The 23,897-nt window shown below is 45.9% G+C and overlaps 1 pseudogene; it reads right to left on the reverse strand.

Annotated features, from left to right (window-relative positions):
- Positions 1–5,426: 5,426 nt before the first annotated feature.
- LOC132671077 (uncharacterized) lies at positions 5,427–21,696 on the reverse strand (annotated as a pseudogene).
- Between the last annotated feature and the right edge of the window lie 2,201 nt (positions 21,697–23,897).

The raw sequence follows: 23,897 nt of genomic DNA on the forward strand, positions 1-23,897 counted from the left end.
TGTAGGTTCCCTTGCTGAAGGGAAGGGAAACGTATTCCACCATTAGAATTGCTCTTGGGGTGTCTGGCTGGTGTAGTCAGTTAAGCATCTGACTTTGGCTCAGGTCATGATCTGGTTTGTGAGTTCAAGCCCCAAATCGGGCTCTGCTGTCAGTCCTGAGCCCACTTCGGATCTTCTGTTCCCCTCTCTGCCCCTCCTTTCCTGTCTCAAAAATAAACATAAAAATCTAGAATCACTGTACACATCTACTTTAATAAGCGAATGCTGCTGATGGTGTGCCTTCCCTCAGGCCCTTCCCTCAGCCCCTCCCCTCAGCCCCTCCATACACCTGATGTGGGCGGAAAAGTAAGGTTCGTTCTCCCTTTCTGCTGTTCGGTTCCTCACCATTAAATCGGGGACCGTCGAGTCCTGTTATTACTGGTTGTTCCAGGGGGTGGTGTGCTGACTTGTGTGGAATGGAGAGGAGGTTGGAGGGTAGTCCTTCACCCTGGAGGGCGAAGGAGGAGCATTAATGCTTACCTTTAGGGACTAGAATCCTGCAAATGTCTTAATTCTTCCCTCCCGGACACTGGTCTGGTCTCCAGGTTGGTGGGCTGGGTGAAGGTTTTGCAGCCATTTTAGAAAAGTAGCTCCCGTTGGCAAATGGTTGTCGCCACTTCTGTCATTCTTCCAGTAGGTGGCAGCACATCCACAAGGATGTGGAAACCTAAGGCTGCGTTTCAGGGCAATGTGTTTTTTTTTCTTTTACTTTTTTTTTTTCTTCTGTTTCATTTTATATTAGAGACTCTGAAGCACACTCCAGGCTCCGAGCTGTCAATGCAGAGCCTGAAGTGGGGCTCGAACTCACCAGCAGTGAGATCATGACCTGAGCCAAAGTCGATGGAGCCTCCCAGGTGCCCCGTGGTGTTTTTTTTTTTTTTTTTAATGTTTATTTAACACATTAAAGAGAGCGCACAAGCGAGGGAAGGGCAGAGAGAAAAAAATCCCAAGCAGGCTCTGTGCTGTGCTGTCTGTGCCCAGGAACTGGAAGATCATGACCTGAGCCGACATCAAGAGTTGGACACTTAACTGAGCCACCCAGGTGCTCCCAGGCCAATGTGTCTTTAACTTCAGATTTACACTTGGATTAAGTGATGGGGCTTGGGAGTCTGCAGGAAGTCCACTCAGCACACTAAGAGATGCTGTGGAATGCACAGAGAACTCAATTTCATGGAATGGTTGGCCTGTGCCCTTTCCCAGAGGTATCCCATTTTTGTAGGCTTGGTTCACTGTCTCTTTGTATCTCAATCTGTTTCCCCTCAGCCTAAAAAAGTGCCAAAAGTTTTCTCGTCAAAAGAATTGTCCCCTGACCCGACCTCCCCACCCAGCTGTTGCCACTTGCCTTCATTGCCAAACTTTGAGAAGGACCACACTCCTGCGTCCCACTCCTTGTCCCTAGCATTGTGACTTATGTCCCCTTGCTTCCTTGCAGCATTTGACAGATGAGCCCTCCTTCCTGCCTGAAACTCCCTTCCCCGCCCTTAGAAAACCTGGGCAGACAGTAGAGCGGTGTGCGCTGTGACCCTCTGTGACCCTTGGCTGAGGTGGAGAGGGGAAGAGCAAGCAGCCCTCGGCTTAGAGCCTTTCAACAGGCTCATTCTCTCCAGTTTCTAGATAGGAGCCAGTGGCTATCCCCCGCAGTTCAGGTAACCCAGCAACGCCGGGAAAAGGCCTGGAGAGTTCCTCTACTGCTGGGCCCTCCACGTGGAAACATGAAAAGCACACATGTATCCCTGCCAACCTCTGAGTAGAGGGGCTTGATGTCATTGTTCTGTCCCGTGGGCCTAGGACAGTGCCTGACATGCAGTAGGTACTCAGTAAGTGATAAACGGAACCCCGGAGAAAGTCCTTCCCCCAAATGCAGGGAAAGAGCTGTGATAGCAGCAGGAGAGAACCTAGGCCAGGAGTTCTTAACATTTGCATGTCGGGGGTCCTGGTAAAGACTTTGAACCTCTCAGAATAACGTTCTCAAGATTATTTGCTTTAAAAGAAAGGATTACAAGGGAAACCAATTATATTGAAGTAAATTTATTAAAGTATTTATGCACAACTTTTGTGATAGAATTATATGCGTTCACTAATGCATTAGATAAGATGTATTTGCATTTAAAATACAGTTAAGTTAGGGTTTGATTCTGGTAATGATGGAGTGTCTGAAAACAGACCGTTCTGTTAACAATTATAAACTGTACAAAATATAAATCAGCTTTTAAAGTTGTTGGACAGATAATACCAGATAGAAACTGAAGCAGATGTCTATCACCCTTAGAAGACAAGGGTACTGAGTGAGATCCATGTTTAGCCAGTTTTCTCCTGTTGGGTACCCATGAGTTAGCATGGATCCCCAGACGCAGAGTTTAATCAGAAAGGGGGCCTGTCTTATTGCGCTGAGGAGTCCGTTTGGAGTTTAAGTCTGGAAATTTTCCTGAAAATAAAAGAGACACTGAGCCATAAGACCTGCACACTTAACTGCCTTCAAATTCTCAGCCAAGTCCTACATTGTGTATGCACAGGCCAAGATTCTGACGAGCCCAGGGGAAAACAACTGGAAAGTTAACAGAGCTGGCTATAGATGCCAGCAGCTGCCGAGTGCTGGGGAGGCAGAGTTTGGAGTTCAAATTCTGCCCAGTTAGATAGAGGCTTTTAATAAGCACTTCAAGCTTTTCTCTGAGACTTAGAAAGGTCACAATTCAGAAGTAACAGTCACATCCCACACCTAAGGACTGAGCCTAGGATGCGGGGCAAAACGCAAAACCAAAATAGGCTCACCCTAACAAAGCCTCAAGCCTGAAACTGAGCCCCTCCTCATGCTCAAGATGACGTGTTAGGAATTTAATTGCCTACAAAACTCAACAGTGTTCAGAGAAGGATAATAGAAATCAGACTGTCTACAGTGCATCATCCACAATGTCCAGTAAGCAAAAAATTGCTAGGGGCACCTGGCTGGCTCAGTCTGTAGGGCATGTGACTCTTCATCTTGGAGTCATGAGGTTGAGCCCCACCTTGGGCATAGAGCTGACTTTTAAAAAAAAAATTACTACAGGGGCGCCTGGGTGGCTCCGTCAGTTAAGCGTCCGACTTCAGCCCGGGTCATGATCTCAGCTCATGAGTTCGAGCCCTGCGTTGGGCTCTGTGCTGATGGCTCCGAGTCTGGAGCCTGCTTCGGATTCTGTGTCTCCCTCTCTCTCTCTGCCCCTCACCCACTCTCTGTCTCTCTCTCTCTCAAACATTAAAAAAAAATTAAAAATTACTAGACATGCAATGAAGTATGAAAATGTAGTCCGCAATCATAAAGTCGATAAACACATAACTCACATATTGAAATATGAAGGCAAAGACTTCAATCATAAATATGTTAAACAATTTGCAGAAGAGGAGTATATATAATAAAGAAATGGAGGTGTTTCTGGAGAGCTATGAAAACTCTAAGAAGGGAACCAAATGGAAAGCCTAGAACCGAAAAACAAAATATCTCAAAAGATTCACTAGAAGGGCTTAACAGCAGAAGAAAGGATCAGTTAACCAGAGGACAGTTCAACAGAAATTATTGACAGAGTTTGGCACACGGTATCCCAAAATACAGCAGCAGCTTGGCATATTGAGTATTTCAAGCGGAAGGAATGTGAGAGCAGATTCCGGAAGGACTCTGTGACCTTCCCTGAGGCGGGTCATAGGCCCTTCAGTGAAAGGAGCACCCTTATCTCTGAAGACAGGGACACCAAGAGGAGATGAAGGAATGGGATTTGCCCCTGTTGCATGAACTCAGGTCATACCTTCTCTTTCTTTGGTCCTGTCACATGTTCCCACGACCCTCCACTCTGTCTTTTTTTTTATTTTTTGAGAGAGAATGAGCAGGGGAGGGGCAGACAGAGAGGGACAGAGAGAATTCCAAGCAGGCTCTGCCGTGTCAGCACAGAGCCCGATGTGGGGCTCGAACCCACGAACCGTGAGATCATGACCCCAGCAGAAAGCAAGAGTCGGATACCAGGCGTGCCCACAGCTCTCCACTCTTTGTCAAACTTAACAACAGTTAGGCTTCACTGCTTAGGTCTTCATTTCCTTGTGAAGGCTCCCGTGGCACGTAAAACTTACATTAAAGAAATTTGTGTGATTTTTCTCTTGTTAACTTATCTGTTGTTACAGGGGCTCCAAGCCCAGAACTTCCCCTACACTATCCAAACTGAAGCTCAAAGAGAAAAAAGATTAGGGAAAAAACTGAAGAGAGCCTCAGTGACCATATCAAATTGCCTCATGTACGTGTAATTGAGTCCACGGAGGACAGGAGAGAATGAATGGAGCTGAAAAATATCTCTTTGAAAAATAATGATTGGAATTTTCTAAATTTGATGAGAAACAACCCCCAGAGCCAAGAAGAAAGCCACACCTCTGCACATCATAACCGAATTGTTCAAAAACAAAGACTAAAACAGCCACTCAATAAAGACCTATTACCTGCAAAGGAACACGGGTAAGAATAATGGCTACATTCTTATCAGAAAAATATAAGACAGTGGATGATATCTTTAAAAACTTTTTTTTTAAGTTTATTTATTTTGAGAGAGAGAGAGAGAGAGAGTGCACAAACATGGGAGGGACAGAGAGAAGGAGAGAGAGAATCCCAAGCAGGCTCTGCACCATCAGCACAGAGCCGGATGCGGGGCTTGAACTCACAAACGGTGAGATCATGACCTGAGCTGAAGTTGGACACTTAACCAACTAAGCCACCCAGGCGCCCCTGTGCAATTTTTACTTTTAAAACTGAGCATCAGCTTTCCAGGGACACAAAATACAAATTTTAAATAAACACTCCACAATGGAAGCAGGTCAATTCCAGATAAAATCCTACAGGTTCTGCTGATTGTCTCACCAAGAGGCAGGGCTCAAGTCATTATTAGGAGAAAATTTTATTTCTAAAGTGTCATTTTACATGCAGAGATGTCTATTAAACATCACGATCATACCAGGGAGGAGGTGGGGGGTGGGGGGGGGGTGGAGATGGGTTAAATAAGTGATGGGGATTAAAAAGTGCACTTGTGACGGCCACTGGCTGTTGTACGTGCATTTTGAATCACTAAATTCTACACCTGAAACTAATTTGATACTGTATGTGAACTAACAAATTTAAAGTCAAAACCTGTAAAAGTAAAACACATCACAATTAAACGTGCCAAAGGAGAAGCCAAATGTCAAAATGCCTCCTTTAATCCACCCAAACATCTCAAATCCACCCTTTGCTGACCTTTCATAACCCCATTTTTTAAAGTTAAAAAAAACTTTCATGTTTATTTTATTTATTTTGAGGGGGCGGGAGGGGCACAGAGGGAGAGAGAGAATCCCAAGCGGGCTCCGTGCTGTCAGTGCAGGGCCCAATGCGGGGCTCAATCTCACGAGCTGTGAGATCGTGACCTGAGCTGAAATTGAGTCAGATGCTCTTAACTAACCGAGCCACCAGGGTGCCCCTAAAAATTTTTTTTCTTACACAAGAGAAGGTGGACTGATACACGTTGGTAAATGCCAACCGTCTATACGCACATGGAGACGCAGTGTAATCTCTTACTTAGCCCACAGACGGAGATAGGAGGGGAGAAGCTAGACTTCTATGCCCTTCTACACAGGGGCCTAGCGCCCTTCAGCGGCCAGCGAATTAAGGGAGCAGAAGGTGGTTTGGTTTTGTTCCCCGCTCCCCGGCGGTGTTGATTCCATAAAGTTTTTGTTGAGACAGGAAGGGATGAAAATGAATTTGGAACAGAAAGGAGTAGAGATTTTTCCCGCCAATGTATTCTGCTCAAGGTTTTTTCCTCCCCAGATAGTTGAGAGCCTTTGCTGGTGTAAAAGAGAGAAACGGGACCTCAAAAAACAGGGCGACAGAGCACAAGAGGAGAGGGGGGGGGGGGGGGGGAAGGCTGCAATTTGCTTCCAGGAACTGGAGACGATTTAGGAAGGAAGGCTGGAATCCATCCCTGTTCCATGAGTCGGCTTCTCCCTCCTCGTCCTTCCCCTTCCTCCCGCTCAACATCATCTTCATCCTCACTTTGTCAATATCTTCCATTCCTCCTCCTCCGTCATCATCTTCTCCTTCCTCTTCTTCATCATCCATGTCGGGAGCCAAGGAGTGCTGCCATGGATTTGCCACATGTCCTCTCTGATTGCCCCGCCCCACTCACCCGCACCTGCGCAGACTGGTCAGTAAACCAGAGGAGGACACCCTCTGGCTCCCACGCTCTCTCCTCCTGCTGGCTTGATTCTGAGTCGGACTTGAACGTTTTGCCAAATCCTTTCCAGATTTCCACTTGACTTCCGTGAGCCCTGGGGGTGGATCAACACTCCGATGAACTTCTTTGGAAAGCACTTTGTTTTCGAAGTGAGGTTTTCACCAAGATAAAAATCTATTCTGTCACCTGATTTAATACCTGGAAGTTCTGTCGCTTCCACTCTTGGCGAACAATGCTCACATCTTCATCCTCCTCCCTAAGCGGTGCAGATACTTGAGGATGGCTGACAAATGTCGTTCCCCCCAGATGTGGAATTTGGGCCACCAGCTCCGACCCCTCCTGAAAAAATGGTTGGCGGGGTTTGTTATGTTTCTGTTGTCTTTGCAAAGTCTCCTTACTGGCTTGGCCATTAAGTCTGACTATTGCATTTTGTACTTCATCCATATGTTCAGTTGCTTCTTGCTGTTCTTTTTCTGAGGGCTCGTGCGCCCCCTTGTGGTTAGCGTCGGGCGCCCTTTCGGATTTTGGCCCAAGGTGCTGCTCAGGGTCTCGCGTGCGGACCGGAAGAGAAGGGCAGGCAGAGGGGGGCCCACTTGGCTCTCCAGTCCGCGCACCACCCCGCTCTCGGGCGCCGCCCTGGCGGCCGCTACTCGCCGCTCCCTCCCTCGCCACACGCGCGGCTGCTGTCCCGGCGGGAGCCTCCTCCCATGCATCTTACCGCCAAAATAACTGCAGCAAAAGATGAGAAGACATTGCGAGAACTGAAATAACTAGGGAACTGGAGAGATATACCCCGTTTGTGGATGAGAAGACACAATATTGTTAAGACGTCATCATCTCCAAATTTATTTATAGATTCAATCCAATCATCATAGTCTCGGCAACGTTTTTAGTGGACGTTGACAAGATGACTTAAAAGCTTATATGGAAATGCAAAGGACTAGAATAGCTAAAATGGCCTTGAAAAATAAAAGAAACAAAGCTGGAGGACTCACACTAAATGAATTCAATTCATTTAGAATTTATTAGAAAGCTGCAGAAACCAAGGCAGTGCCTTACTGTTGTGGGGATAAATATATCAATGAAATAGAGAAGGTATTCTGGAAGTAATTCCTCATATATTGATTTGATTGATTTTTTAAAATGGCATTAAGGCATTCAATGGGGGGAAAAGACAGTCTTCTCAACAAATAGTGTTTAGAAAACTAGGTTATTTATATTTAAAAAAAAATGAACCTCAACTTTTACTCCACCCTATATATAAAAATTAATGCACGGTGGATCACAGACCTGAATACAAAACATAGAACTACAAAACTTCTAGAAGAAAACAAAGGAGAATATCTTTATGGCTTAGGGTAGGGAAAGATTTCTTAGGATACAAAAGGCATTAACTATAAATGGGGGAAAATGTTAAATGGGACTTCATCAAAATTAAAATGTCTGCTCATCGGGGGGCGCCTGGGTGGCTCAGTCGGTTAAGCGTCCGACTTCGCTCAGGTCATGATCTCACGGTCCGTGAGTTCGAGCCCCGCATCGGGCTCTGTGCTGACAGCTCAGAGCCTGGAGCCTGCTTCAAAATCTGTGTCTCCCTCTCTGTCTGACCCTCCCCCATTCATGCTCTGTCTTTCTGTGTCTCAAAAATAAATAAACATTAAAAAAAAAATTAAAATGTCTGCTCATCGGAAGGCACTTTTTGTTTGTTTTGTGTTTTATTTATTTATTTATTTTTTAAAGATTTTCTTTTTTTTTTAATTTTTTTTTAACGTTTATTTATTTTTGAGACAGAGAGAGACAGAGCATGAATGGGGGAGGGTCAGAGAGAGGGAGACACAGAATCTGAAACATGCTCCAGGCTCCGAGCTGTCAGCACAGAACCGGACGCGGGGCTGGAACTCATGGACCGCGAGATCGTGACCTGAGCCGAAGTCGGCCGCTTAACCGACTGAGCCACCCAGGCGCCCCTATTTATTTATTTTTAAGATTTTATTTTTTAAAGCAATCTCTACACCCATCGTGGGATTCTAACTCACAACCCAGAGATCAAGAGTCGCACGCTCCACTGACTGAGTCAGCCAGGTGCCCCTCATCAGGAGACACTGTTAAGAAAATGAAAAGACAACCATAAGTTGGGAGAAAATATTCACAAATGAATTCCCGATAAAGGATTTGTACCCATAAACTATACAGGATTACAAGTCCTCAAGAAAAAGATAACCCAATAAAAAGACTAGTCTTAAACAGACACTTTATAAAAGAAGACATCTGAATTTGCAAAAAAAAAAAAAAAAAAGCACATGAAAAAGTGCTCAACATCATTAGCCATCAGAGAAATACAAATCAAAACCACAAAGAGATACCACTGTCTACCCACCAGCATGGCTAAAGTTAAGACTACTGGCAGGGCAAATGCTGTCAAGGCTATGGAGCCAAATCTCTTACTCATTGCCAGTAAAATGTCAAATGGTACGGCCATTTTGGAAAGTGGCCGTTTATTATAAAATTCAACATACAGCTACACCGACAGTTTATAATACTGTAAAGTTAAACATATACCTACGCTATGACTCCAGTTCTGTTTCTAAGTATTTACTCAGGAGAAATTAAAATGTGTCCACACACACAAAAATTGTATGAAAATGTTTGTAACAGCTTTCTTTTTTTCTGGTATAAGTCCAGAAAATCTTGATTTGGATAGATATATATCTAAGCGTCCAAGGCTTGCTTCACTAGGTGAAGACAGGGTTTTCTCAAAGAATAGTAACATTCTGGGGTGCCTGGGTGGCTCAGTCGGTTAAGCCCCCGACTTCAGCTCAGGTCCTGATCTCATAGTTCATGGGTTTGAGCCCTACATCGGGCTCTGTGCCGACAGCTCAGAGCCTGAAGCCTGCTTGGGATTCTGTTCTCTCTCTCTCTGCCCCTCTCCTGCTCACTCTGTCTCTCTGTCTCTCTGTCTCTCTGTCTCTCTCTCTCTCAAAAATAAATATTTAAAGACATTAAAAAATAAAAAAGAACTTGTTCTTTAAAAGCCAGTGAGAAGCCCTCTATAAACTGTTTTCCCATTTCCTCGTAAACTTTTTCAAATGCAGTGATGGAGGGACCTGCTTCCGACAGAGTTGATGACTTTGATGAATGTTGACAACACATCTCTCAGAGATATTGGGCAAGTCTCTACTGCCTGTGCCGGTCTGCGTAAAAAGCATCGAGCGATGACGACGTGCAGAGCTCTCTTTATCACTCGAGTTTGCAAAATAAGCTTTGCGGGAGGTCCATCTGGCCAGAGAATGAAGCGTTTCTTTCCAGGCACAACCGATTTGGCAAAAAACGTGTTTAGCGCTTCCAAAACGTCGACAGCCTTTGTAGTTTGCACGGGGCGACTCACAAAGTAAGAAAGCGGCAGCGCGTCCCTCGTGACCAAAAGCAAGGAGATGCCCCCTCGCTGAGAGGGGTCTGCGGTTTCGTCCATTTGCCTGCTGGAGGGGAAAGCGAGGCTGTTTCCTCAACGACCTGCTTCCACTGGTAAAAGAAAGGTCATCTATTCTAGAACATATCACACCGTTCGACAAGGAACTGCTTCCACTGCTGTCCTCTGATCCAACCCAAAAAGTAGCTCGTTAATTTCCTCGCGCACGCCCTTGCCTTCCACACGTCTCTCGAACAGTGTGGGAGATTTGTCTTCGGCTGAGCAGTTTCAGAGCCCGCGGCAGTAAAAGCTTATTGTGAGCCCATCCAGTGTCGGGAGTGTTCCAACTTTTCCCGAATTGAGCTCTCCTTAAACAAAACCCCCTGCATCTTTAAATGCATTTTTTTTGGGAGGGCCAGACGCGCCATGCCCTTTCAGTGTCGCCGGTTTTATTCTCCCATTCATTCGCGAGATTTTTCCAGCACAAGAACACTGGCTCTTGTGTTCTGTCATGTTCGTTATTAAACGTGAAGCGGGATAATACGTAGCTTTTATCATAGTCCTCTGTCTTCAGTATTGCAGCTACAGCGTGGTTTCGTCCAGTGACTGTGATGGCCTTTTGATGTCTCAACCTGGCTAGGCTACAGCCCCCAGTTCTGGAGTCAGAACTAGCCTAGGTGTTGCCAGGAAGGTGTTTGGTGAGGTGATGAAAGTTTATAGGCAATTGATGTTAAGAGAGATTATCCTACATAATCTAAGGGGGCCTAATTCAAACAGTTGAAAGGCTTTAAAGAGCAGGGTGGAAGATTCCCGAAAGAAGAAATTCTGCCTGTGTAGTTCAACTCTTGTGGGCGTGGAGTTCTAGCCAGCCCTTCCTGACGGGTTGCCCTTGTGGATTCTGGGCTTGCCAGCCCCCTCTGGCAGCCCCCACAGTCGTGAGAGGCAGTTCCTTGTAATACATTTCAGTATATACAGCTGACCTTCATTATTCTTAGATCTCATATTTGCAAGTTCAACTACTGATTACAATTTAGTATATCCATGGGGCGCCTGGGTGGGTCAGTCGGTTAAAGCATCCGACTTTGGCTCCGGTCATGATCTCATGGTTCGCGGGTTCGGGCCCCGGGTCGGGCTCTGTGCTGACAGCTCAGAGCCTGGAGCCTGCTTCAGATTCTGTGTCTCCCTCTCTCTCTACCCCTCCCCACTTGTCCTCTTTCTCTCTCTCTCAAAGATTAATAAAAAATAAAAAAGATATAAAATTTAGTATATCCATACAATGAAATGCCACTCAACAATGAAAAGGAGCTGTTGAGGGGCGCCTGGCTGGCTCAGTCCATACAGCATACGACTCTTGATATCTTGGTTGTGAGTTCAAGCCCCACATTCAATGTAGAGCTTACTTAGGAAAAAAAAAAAAAACCAAGACTGAAAAGGAGCTATTGATATGCACAACAGGGTGGGTGGATTTGTAAATAATTATGCTAGGTAAAAGCAGTTAGATGAAAAAGAGTAGGTGCTATATAGATGATTGCACAGCTATAAAATTCCAGAAAATGCAAACTGATCCATGATGGTAGGAAGCAGATCAGTGGTTGCTGAAGACCAGGGAAGGGAGAGGGGGAGGCAAAGAAGGAAAGAAGGGAGAGAGTGCCTAGGGGCACAAGTGATGGGTGGTCCGCTCTCTTGACTGTGGTCATGGTTTGACATGAGTATGCATGTCAGACTTATTACGTTATCCACTTTCAGTACGTGAAATTATTGTATGTCCGTATGTTTCAATAACGGCATAAAAGACTCCCCACATTTTGGTTAGAATTGTATTAAAACACTAACATTAATTTGGAAAGACCGACATTCTTACAACCGTCAGTTTTCCATCCTGGAACAGGTGACTTATATCACTAAGAAAAAAATTTACCTTTCTTCACACATCTCTTACATTTATTATTAAGGCTACTCCAAATAATGTTTTTTTTTTTTATCCTAATAATTTTTTAAAGGAGAATTGCATGTTTCTTCTCTTATTTTATTAAAAAAATTTTTTTTTTCAACATTTTTTATTTATTTTTGGGACAGAGAGAGACAGAGCATGAACGGGGGAGGGGCAGAGAGAGAGGGAGACACAGAATTGGAAACAGGCTCCAGGCTCCGAGCCATCAGCCCAGAGCCCGACGCGGGGCTCGAACTCACGGACCGCGAGATCCTGACCTGGCTGAAGTCGGACGCTTAACCGACTGCGCCACCCAGGCGCCCCTAAAAAAATTTTTTTAAGTTTATTTATTTTGAGAGAGAGAGTGTGTGTGAGATAGCGGGGGAGGGGCAAAGAGAGAGGGAGAGAGAGAAAATCCCAGGCAGGTTCTGCACTGTCAGCACAGAGCTCAACTCGGGGCTCGAACTCAAACCATGAGATCATGATCTGAGCTGAAATCAATAGACGCTTAACCAACTGAGCCACCCAGGCGCCCCTAGTAATGTTTTTTCCTGGTTATTTTGATAGAGTCTTTCCCACCATTATGTAATCTAATTGAATGTTATTAACATATCAGAAAACATGTCTTAGGGCACCTGGGTGGCTCAGTGGTTAAGTGTCTGACTCTTGGTTTCCACTCAGGTCATGGTCTTGAAGTTGGTGGGTTCGAGCCCCGCGTTGGGCTCTGTGCTGACAGCTGAGAGCCTGGAGCCTGCTTCGGATTCTGTGTCTCCCTCTCCCTTTGTCCCTCCCCGCTTGTGCTCTCTCAAAAATAAACATTTAAAAAGAACAAAAAAACCCCACATGTCTATTCTTCTCGCATTTAGTCTCTTTGCTACACTGTCATAAGTGTGACGTATTTCACTTGATTTGGTTTTTCTGTAGTAGTCAACTGTGTCATCTGCAAATCACATAACTTCCTTTTCACTAGTCCTATTTCTCGTGTCCGTTTTCTTGTTTCACATCTTTTTGCTTTGTGACTTCCAGACCTAGTTAGCTCATAATTGTGGCCTCGAGGGAATACGTTTGATCATGCTGAGAACCACCCAAGTGTTTTACCATTACATAGGATGCCAACTTTTATGTTCAAATTGATGTTTTAAAAAAATCTTTTGGGGCGCCTGGGTGGCTCAGTCGGTTAAGTGTGCAAATCTTGATTTTGCTCAGGTCATGATCTCACCGTCATGAGATCCAGCCCTGAGTTGGGCCATAAGCCAGGCATGGAGTCTGCTTGAGATTCTCTCTCTCAATCTCTCTCTCTCTCCTGCCTCTCCCCTGCTTGCTTACCTGCATGATCTCTCTCAAAAAATTCAAAAAATAAAAATAAAAATAAATTTATTAGAGACATTGTCAAGCACATATTAAAGTAGAAAGACCAGAAAAAAGAACCTGCTACCCCACGGCCCCCAGCTTTGTCCAAATTTGTTTCATTTGTCCCTCATCCTTCCCACAACCCTCAGAAATTTTTGAAATATATTTTCTATATTATATAATTTCATCCGTATTTCCAATTTTCCCAATATTTTGTCCACATATTTCCAACATTATATTAATTTGTTTAAGATATTTCAATATGTATCTTTAAAGGTTAATGATTCTTTTAATAAAACAATAATTCCATTATCACATCTTACAAGTTAAACATTAATTCCTTGCTGTCATCAAATATTCAGTGTTCAGATTTCCTTGATTAGCTCATCATTTTTTTTTTTTTTTTTTCACTTCCCTTATCAAACCTGCATTCAAAGGAGGCACACATGGCTTTGGAGTTTCTTTCTTTCTTTCTTTCTTTCTTTCTTTCTTTCTTTCTTTGAGTTTATTTGTTTTGAGAGAGAGAGAGAGAACGGAGGAGGGGCAGAGAGAGAGGGAGAGAGAGAATCCCAAGCAGACTCTGTGTTGTCAGCTCAGAGCCCATCTTGGGGCTCGATCCCATGAACTGTGAGACCATGATCTGAGCTGAAATCAAGAATCAGACGCTCAACTGACTGAGCCACCCAGGAGCCCCTGGAGGCTCTTTCAGTCTGTGAATTTTCCTTCCCTCTTTTCATTTTTCTTGCTGTTTGTTCATCGATGACATCAAGTAATTTGCCTGCAGAATGGGCCTCCTCTTGGTTTTGCTGATTACGTCCCTGTGGGTGGTGTTTACCATGTTCTCTGCCCCCTCGTATTTCTAGACAATAGATCAGATTGAGGTTCAGTTTTTTGGACCAAGTATAGGTGGAGTCACTGGGCAGGTCTCCGGGACCCAGACTCTGAGAGGGAAATTTGCAAAAGGAGGTTTACTGGGCAGGGCTCTCAGGCTCAGCGCCTGGGGGTGGGGGGAGGAAGGGTGGGAGGAGGAGGGGAGAGGGGGGGAGGAGGGGGGAGAGAGGGAGATGGGGGACAGGAACAGCTGGGCTGGGATGCAGCTGAAATGGAGGTCTCAGTTCCCATGGGAGCTCTGGAGCTGGGACTATCCCTCAGATTGTTCCGGATGGAGGCAGGGGTAGGGCTTTTGTACCCTCTCATTGGCCTGTCTCTGGGGCGGCGGGAGTACAACCTGTGGCCAGCCTCCAGGAAGGGACCCAGCACTGGGCTCTGTGCTGACAGTTCAGAGCCTGGAGCCTGCTTGGGATTCTGTGTCTCCCTCTCTCTCTGCCCCTCCCCGGCTCACGCTCTGTCTCTGTCCCTCAAAAATAAATAAACATTAAAAAAATTTTTTTTTTTAATTATCTATCATCTATCTACTATTGTGGTAAAATATACATTATACAAAATTTGTCATTTTAATCTTTTTAAAGCGTACAGTTCAGTGGCATTAAATACATTTACAGAGCTGTGCAACCATCACCAGCATCCAACTTCAGAACTTTTTCATCATCCCCAACATAAATTCTGTGCCCTTTAAACACTCCCTCCCTCCTCTCCTCACTTCCCATGGTAACCTCGACTCCACTCTCTGTCTCTATGAATTTGGCTACTCTAGGTACCTCATGTAAGTGGAATTAGACGGTATTTGTCTTTTTGCGTCTGTTCTATTTCACTTAGCGTGAGGTTTTCATCCGTGTTGCAGCGTGTATGTACCACGTTGTGGCAATTTCATTCAGTTATCCCACTGTATGGATAGACCACGTTTTCTTTATCAATTCATCTACTGATGGACTTTGGGGCCTGCTTCCACCTTTTGGTTATTGTGAATAATGCTGCATGAGCACCGATGTACAAGTATCTGTTTGAGTCCCTGCTTTCAGTTCTTTTGGGTATATACCTGGAATTAAAATTGTTGCATCAAGTGGTTTCTGAGGAACCACCAAACTGTTTTCCATAGTGGCTACATCGTTTTACATTCCCACCAATCAACGCACGAGGGTTCCAAGTGCTCCGTATCCTTGCCAACACTTGTTCTTCCCTCCCCCTCCCTTTTTTCCCCCACAAATGGGCTCCATGACCAATGCGGGGCTTGAACTCATGACCCTGAGATCAAGAGTCACATGTTCTACCAACTGAGCCAGCCAGGCCCACCCCCTTTTCTTTTTTTATTAGCCATCCTCATGGATAAGAGCCATCCTAATGAGATGCCTAAGTGATACCTCATTGTGGGTTTGATTTGCTTCCCTAATGACTAGTGATGTTAAATATCTTTTCGTGTGCTTATTGGCTGTTTATCTTCTTTGAGAAATGTCTATTCAGATCCTTTGCCCTATTGAACTTTTAATATGCTACTAAACTGTATTGTATAATCTTTCATTTAGAACTTTTGTGTTTGGTGAATCCACTTAATTTGCTCCCAAGTTCCAGAGATGTTTTTTGTTGTTTTGGGTTGTTAAAGTTTGGTATAGTTTGTTAGGTACCAATAGCTCACTACCCAGGTTCAGTTCTGGAAAGCAGGCCCCCTTCTTGCGCAAAGAGAATGGAAATTCCTGTTCTTTCTGCTCTGGGTTCCTCTTTCCTTCACTCAGAATCTGATGTCCAAGCTGCAATTCCAGATTTGCATAGACCTGAAAGCCCCATGGGGAGATCCATGAACCTGTTTAAATTGGAGGTCAGTCACGAATGAACAATCCTGATGGGCTTTGGTGGGCAGAGAATGGAAGCCAGATTGCTCAGTCTGTGGAGCACGTGACTCTTGATCTCGGGATCATGAGTTCAAGTCCCACCTTGGGCACAGAGATTACTTTTAAAAAAAAAGTTCCCAAGAGGAAAACAATCTCTTGAGAAAAGGGTTTGGTGGAGGGTCCAGGCTCATCTGGGGGCCAAGGGTGTGAAGCATCAGATCCTGAGCAGAGTGTGAGGGTCAACTATAATCTGTCCCAGCCTGGGGCGCTGCAGGCTGAGTTTGTCATTTTTGTTTGCTCTTAACCCCTTCCTTGGGGAATCCATCCTTCCTTGACAGCCCCCTTTCATTGTAATCCTGCTTGGGCCATGTGGATTGGATGGGCCTAACCCTGTCCCGGGCCTCAGTGATATCCTGGTTAGTGGACTCCGTTCTCCTCGCCATAAACACTGGTCCGGCTTGGATATATGATACACGCCGGCCTAAGGAGAATCTCTCCTTGAGTGTTTGCCAGAAATATCGGGAAGATACTCATTTCAGAACTGAATGAATGCGAGTTTGCTCCTTGGTGACGTACAGATAGAGATAACATTGGGCGGAGCTGTCACACAGACAGGAAAATTTATTTGCGGCAAATAAGGAGATGAGGGGGGAATAAATTCCAAAGCCATGCGGCTCCCTGAGCAGGGGTGAGTGGGTTTCTTTTCTTTAGGCTTAGGATGAACATTCAGAAAGGAGATCTTTGCCATCGTACGTAGAGACGGGCATAAGGTCATGCCTGTGTCTTAAGGAAACATGCCTACACATTGTATGTTATGTTAATGAGGTTTGTGCTCCTTCTTGGGTAGAGGTTTTAAATTATAAAGAGGCAGAGATAACTGGACAAGGAGAAGGGTCATGGGGATGCTCCAAGAGCCTAGAGCTGGAATAAACTGGATGAGGTCTCGGGATCCTTATCCTGGGTAAGGAATGCAGGGCCTTGCTTACCTTTGAAACAGCACTGGGAGTTTGACCACTGATTTATTGTCTCTGTTATGGTTAGACTATTTCCTGGCCTGGTAGAGACTATTCATCTTTGCATTCCCTTTAAATCCTTAACTATCGAGGTCTTTGCATTTTTCCCCCGTTCTGACACCTCGTAGAAAGTTCTGCAAGAAGTGTGCATGGGCAAGTAGGGCAATGGGCATGGGCAAGTAGGGCATAAATCACAGTAGGGCATAAATAGCTGGAGGTCTGAAATGACTTCTCTGGTATCACAAAAGCTGTATCTCCTTTTTTTTTCTTCTTCTAACTCTGCTTACTTTTTTTTTTTTTTTTCTTTTGGGAGCGTGATCTGTAAAGACCACCTAAGTCTGAAGCTGCCTGCTAGAGAATCAAGTCAACTCAGAGAAAAAAAGAGCTAACAGATGAAAGGCAATCATTTAGGCACCTGGATCCAGCCATACCCGAAGCCCTAGAGATTTGTTACATCCACTTAAAAGTTCTTTTTTTCTTGACCAAGTTTGGAGTTGGGTTTCTGTCAGTTACCAGTGACTGCAACCAGAATAGGGGAAAGCTTTGTGGCAAAACTGAAAGAACCATATTTCCCCCAGGGACTTGAGCCATTTCACTGTGGGATCCACATCCCTTGTAAGAGAACAAGGCATGAGAAGGGGAGATGTGTCTCAGGGAGGTGCAGATGCAGAGGTGCTGGTGAGACAGCTGTGGGGTGAATACAGAGGTGGGGGGTGGGGAGGGCATCGGCAATGTCCAGGAGGGGAGGATGGTCACTGTCTAGTCTGCTGTCTCTAGCAGAGACCTAACAGAGGCAGCCTTGGCATGCAAAAGGCCCCCAAGGGGGCCTTCTGCTCCGTAGCTGGTCAGCAATGCCCATGGGTTGCTAGAGGGTCAGAGGCACTCAGCGGCAGTGTGGGCACAGGGTGTTGGGTGAGTAGGTTAACCGGGTCTAAGTCACTAAGTGTGTTGAGGAAGGCAGCGAGCAAAACCCAGCTTTGGTGAGAATGATCCAGCACACAAGCCCCTTGGGGGGATTAAAGTGAAGGCTGGGTCTGCCCTGGAAAAGGGGGACTATTGATCAAAAGGATTTAGGGACAAATGGGAGGGCAAGAACCCGGGAGCTCAAGACCAGGAAATGGAAGGGGGTTCTGGATGAGTGTCAGGAGTCTGGCATCGTGCAGCTGGGCTCGCTCTGCTGGGTTTCGCATCCGGGTTGTACTGACTTCATACAAGGGGTTGGACAGTTTGTCCTTTTCCACATCAGCAGTGGCTTACATAGGCTGGAGTGAGTTGTTTCTTTGGAATCTGAAAGAACTTACTGACCAAATGATCTACAGGGACTCTGGGAAGGTGATTTTTTTTTAAGCTTATTTATTTATCTTGAGAGAGAGAGAGAGAGAGAGAGAGGGAGGGAGCTCGACACAGGGATTGATCCCACAAACGATGAGATCATGACCTGAGCCAAAATCAAGAGTTGGCTGCTCCACCAACTGAGCCACAAAGGCGCCCCTGGGAAGATGATCCTCTGATAATGCTTTGAGGTTCTTCCTCACTTAGGGGAACATAAGGATTTTCTTTTCTTTGTGAGTCTGTTTCTTGTATTAATTTGAACCATACTTTCCAATAAGATTTAAAAACCTATTCACATGTTCATGTGGGAATTGTAATTCTTATAATTTTACATTATAAACTGTGTTAATTACATCAACTTGCTAATTGCATTTGTCTTTTCTCTCCTTTTATTCAATTTGGCAGAAACTGTAACTATTGAAGTGCTTAATTTTTTTGTTTAAGACTCTACTTTTGGGGGCGCCTGGCTGGCTCAGTTGGTGGAGCATGTGACTTGATCTCAGAACTGTGGGTTCAAGCTCCATGTTGAGTGTAGAGATTACATACAAATAAAATCTTAAGGAGTACCTGACTGGCTCAGTCAGTTGAGCGTCCGACTTTGGCTCAGGTCATCATCTCATGGCTCATGAGTTCGAGCCCCACGTTGGGCTCTGTGCTGACAGCCCAGAGCCTGGAGCCTGCTTCAGATTCTGTCTCAGTCTCTCTCTCTGCCCCTCCCCTGCTCGTGCACTGTCTCTCTCTTTCTCTCTCAAATGGAAACATACAAAAAAAAATTTTTTTAAGATATTAAAAAAATCTTAAAAAAAATCGACTTTTGAATTTCTTTATCAATTCTACTGCTTTCACATTTATTAAAGTTAACTTTCCTCTTTCTTATTTCTTATTTCTTTCTTCTGGCTTTGTTTTAAAGTTCTTTCCCTGAAATTTTGAGTTGAAATATTAGGTCAGTTATTTATAGTATTTTTTCTTACAAAAAATGAATGCATTTAAAGTTGGTAAATTTTACAATGTTCAAATAGTCACGACTTCAGGGCTAAGGCCTGACATATAATACCTTTGAAGTCATAATGACGTAAATTGGCATTATCTCGTAATTATGTGGTATTCCTAATTCAAAACAATCAACCATTATAGTTTCTATTTTCTCTTTGACTCGAAAGTTACTTAAGAAGGAGGCTAGGATTGTTGTTTGCTTTACTTTTGTGACTAATCTCTGGTTTATTGTATCCTGGACATAGTGTTTGGCCTGTCAGATTTCTGTTTTGGAGGATACTTGATGTTTTCTTTCTTCTTAATACACACATGTGCTAAACGTTTCATGTGCAAAAGGAAGTATAAGCTGTGTGTGGTACAGAGTTTGACATGGATTTTTTTTTTTTTATAATTTAATGTGTTTTGAATTTTATTTTTAAGAGAGAGACAGCATGAGCAGGGGAGGGTCAGAGAGAGAGGGAGACACAGAATCCAAAACAGCTCCAGGCTCTGATCTGTCAACACAGAGCCCGATGCAGGGCTCGAACTCATGAACCACGAGGTCATGACCTGAGCCAAAGTGGACACCAACCGAGCCACCTAATGCAGGGCTCGAACTCACAAACTGTGGGATCGTGACCTGAGCCGAAAGCAAGAATCAGACACTTAACTGACTGAGCCACCCAAGTGTGCCAAGGAACTTTCTATTTAAAAAACTTTTAAAAAAATGTTTGTTTATTAAAACAATTTTTTTTAACATTTATTCATTTTTGAGAGACAGAGACAGAGCATGAGCAGGGGAGGGGCAGAGAGAGAGACACAGATTCTGAAGCAGGCTCCAGGCTCCGAGCTGTCAGCACAGAGCCCAATGTGGGGCTCGAACTCACAAACTGTGAGATCATGACCTGAGGTTGGATGCTTAACTGATTAAGCCACCCAGGCACCCCGGGAACTTTCTGTTTTTTAAAGTGCCAAACAGCACAGCTGTAAATCACATAAAACAAATCTAGCAAGAAACGTTTGATGGGATCTGGATGAGCTGAGCTGATGTGAGTCCCACCTTTCCACTGGCAGATGGTTTTAGCTAACTGCAGGCAGCTCTGGGGGATGCTCCGCTCCTTCTCGAAGCCTTCCAGACCACGTGCATGGCTTCAGCGTGGTGGGTAATTTTCAGCTTCCGCGCCCCAGCTGCCTGAGCACAGATCTCACTCCATCGCTTAGGGCAGCCTGCCTCAGCAGGTGGGACCACTGACCTATGTGTCTCTCCTGGATGATTAGTGGACTCAGACCAATCATGCTGCAGGTGGCCCTTGGTCTTTTACTTGAGCTGAGTTTTATGTCACTTGCAACCAAACATATCCTAACCAATGTTGGCTATATCCAATGTTAGCTTTATATAAAAATTAGAGTATTGCATCATGTGTCTGAGAGCTCAGACACTAAACAATTACGGTGATAGCAAACTATTCCCTGATATCTAAGGCCTTCATTCTGACGTCAGAAGGCCTGGGAGGGCAGGCGGGCTTTCACCCGGCAGGCTGGAGAGAGAGGGCAAGTTGGGTAGAGGGGCTGATTGAGAGAGAGAGAGAGAGAGAGGGGATTCTAAGCAAGCTCCATGCTCAAAAGGGAGCCCTACTCGGGTCTCCATCCCAGAGACCATCTGAGCCAGATAGATGCTCAACCGACTGAACCACCCAGGCGCCCAATTTCATCTTAATTTTTTATTAAAAAAAATTTTTAATGTTTATTTATTTTTGAGAGAGAGAGAGAGACAGAGAGTGAGCAGGAGAGGAACAGAGAGAGAGGAGACACAGAATCCGAAGCGGTCTCCGGGCTCTGAGCTGTCAGCACAGAGCCGGACGTGGGGCTGGAACTCACGAACTGAGAGATCATGACCTGAGCTGAAGTCAGATGCTTAACCCACTGAGCCACCATCTTATTTTTTAAAGTAGGCTCTACCCCCAATGTGGGGCTGAAACTCACAACCCAGAGGTCAAGAGTGGCCTGCTACTCACGGAGCCAGCCAGGCGCCCTGGCCTGTGATTTCTGTCAACTGTAAGGGGCTGCAATTCATCTCGTTGGTGGGTAAAATAATGAGTCCTCCTTCCCCTGAAATAGCGACCCTAAGGTGGCCCAGAAGACCTCACAGCCATCTCACTCCCTCCAAAGCCACCATGTCCGTCCGGATGTTGGCACGTTTCTACCTCCTAAACTTTACCTCTCAACTCAGGGCTACGTGCTAGAAAGCCTCACACAGAGAAGCCAAAGGAAAAGGATAAAACCTCGAAACAATTCCTGTTACACAGTTTGGTGTGGGGCTTTCCAGCGTTTGTGGGGCACACATGCCCTCAGGTGACGCCGGGGATTTGGGGTACAAATAACGCAAATTATAGATTTCACAAAACCGGCGCAAATCGTCCCTCCCGTCCCGTGGTCACGATACCCTACGTGGGCAGTTGGGGGCGCTCCCCGCCCTCTCCTGGGATTGCCCGGGAGCCGAGGACTCCGCCGTCCTCCCGCCGCACCGCGCCCTCGGTCCTCGCGGGGCCCCGCGCCCAGTCCGCCGCTGCCGAGCCGGCTCCGGGGGTAAGTGCGCCGCCCCCACCGCGGAGCCGCGGGCCGGCAGGTGCGTCCCGCCCGGACACGCCTCTCTGGGGGAGCGGAGCGCCGCGCTCTCCGTCCTCTGCCCGGACCCCCGGGATTCTGCGGCTTCCGCCACCATTCACCGCCCTCCTCTCCGCCCCCAGCCCGATGGCAAAGCGCGATTGTCCCCACTAAAGCCCGGGGCGGTTCTGGGATGGCCTCTGGGTCGCCGGCTGGCCTGACCGCCCTGGGACGCCCGCGCCCTCCAGCACCGCTTTTCTGCACCGAGATTACAAGCCCCGGGGCGGGGGGGACGGCTGCCCAGCCTAGGGGCGGGGGCAAGAATTCTGGGCATTCCTGGTAGATTCGGCCGCACCGGATTAAAATAAATTCCTAACAGGTCACCTGCTGCACTGCAGGGTCAGTAAATGCTCGTCCGGCCACTAGTTCCCCCTGGGGTGCTTGTCCGAGTGACCTGGGCAGCTGTTTCAAACACCTAGACTCTCGTCCACTCTCGAGGTTCGCAAGGAACCGCTTGGGTTGGGGCCTGGACGCCAGCATTTTTCAAAGCTCCCTGGGGAGCTTTTCAGACAAGCCTGGGGGCTTGAGTCCTGTCCAAAAGGATTGAGCTGTGTGCCTGGGTTCACCTAGGTGGTGTAAAATTTGTTCCAAGATGTAAATTTTGTACTAGAAGTACATGCAAAAATTGCATTCCGCTCCATAATATGTGTCGTTTTATTTTTTTATTAAAAAAATCGTTTTTCAGTGTTTGTTTTCAAGAGACAGTGAGGGGGAGAGGGGCAGAGAGAGAGAGAGAGAGAGAGAGAGGGAGGGAGTCACAGAATCTGAAGCAGGCTTCAGGCTCTGAACTGTCAGCACAGGGCTGGTCACCGCCTCCAACTCATGAACCAAGAGATGGTGACCTGAGCCACCCAGGCGCCCCGAGTTTGTGTTCGTTTTAATATAAAAACTTGTTAAGAGAAGTTTCTGAGAAAGATAAATTTATAATTCGTACAGATCTAAAAATGACCCCCGAGGTAAAGTTTTATTTTATTCACACGAGAACAATCAGATGATACAGCCGGCACACAGGAGACATTGACAAGCACAAATTTATATGGAGTGACAGAATTGAATTGCAAACGGAGGCAAAACTGGTTTTTCCACAGGGGGGATAGAAGTCAATGGAAGCTCTTCTGGACAAGTGTTTCCATAGCCATCAGTACCTGCAATTTTTAAAAAGGTGCAAGATAGCTCAAGGACAATGAACTGGGCTAGAAGGAGATAGCTTGGGGTTGTGCTTTAAAGCATATATATATATTTTTAAGTTTATTTGTTTATCTTGAGAAAGAGAGAGAGGGAGGGTGAGAGCAGGGGAAGGGCAGATGGAGAGGGAGAGAGAGAATCCCCAGCAGGCTCCGCACTTACAGCGCACGGACTCAGGGCTCGAACCCACGCCCCGTGACATCATGACCTGAGCCAAAAATCAAGAGTTGAAGGCTTACCCGACTGAACCACCCAGGTGCCCCAAGCATAATGTATTTTTGAAACAAGCTTTTCTTCACAGTATTTTAAGTAACTATCTGGATTTTTTTTTTCTTATAGTGCTAATACTCCTGGCCTCCTCCACACATCAAAATATCAGATTTCAAACTACTCATTGGCTATAACATTTTTCTACTCTCTGGGCTTTGGGGCAAAAATCCACAAATACACCTGGAAGTTACCACTAAGGGAAAAAGGAAGGGTTGAATGAAGGTCTTGGGAGACAGCAGGTTGAGGGCTTTAGGGGCACAGACCTAAATTCAAGTTGTGTCCTGTCACACAGTAGCTCTGGGCCTCTTCTCCTGGGAGTGGTTTCTTCAGTTGACTGTGGTGTGTAATGGGGCTCCAGAAGCTTCCCTCCCCACTCCTTCTCAGTCTAAGTGGACAGCGTAAGTCTTGTGGGAACAGGCTTTCTTTGTTAAGGCTGGGGTTCTTTCAGTGATCTCCTATAGTTCTGTAAACATGGCTGAGTGGCCGTGGGGACCCCTTTTCAAGCGGCCTTGAAGGTGACAGCATGGGAGGGAAGGAAGCAGGTTGTATTCAAGCCCAGGGCCTTTGGGGAGGAAGAATTTGAGACCCATCCCCCTGTCAGCCTGCTCCAGGATCAGGTTGAGGACTAAAATCTATTGTCAGGAGAGGCCTGGAAATTTGCTTGCCAGGGACAGAGAGCCTGAGAGCAGATTGTGTAAGGGACTGAGAGCCACAGGACTCAGTACCCCTAACTTGCTACTGCTCTTTGGGGAAGGAGGGCTGCACTAGTGAGGGTGATTAAGAGAAGGATCACTTTGGGGCGCC

The sequence above is a fragment of the Panthera onca genome, chromosome C1 (genome assembly GCF_046562875.1).
Source record: "Panthera onca isolate mPanOnc1 chromosome C1, mPanOnc1 haplotype 2, whole genome shotgun sequence".
Classification (NCBI taxonomy): domain Eukaryota; kingdom Metazoa; phylum Chordata; class Mammalia; order Carnivora; family Felidae; genus Panthera; species Panthera onca.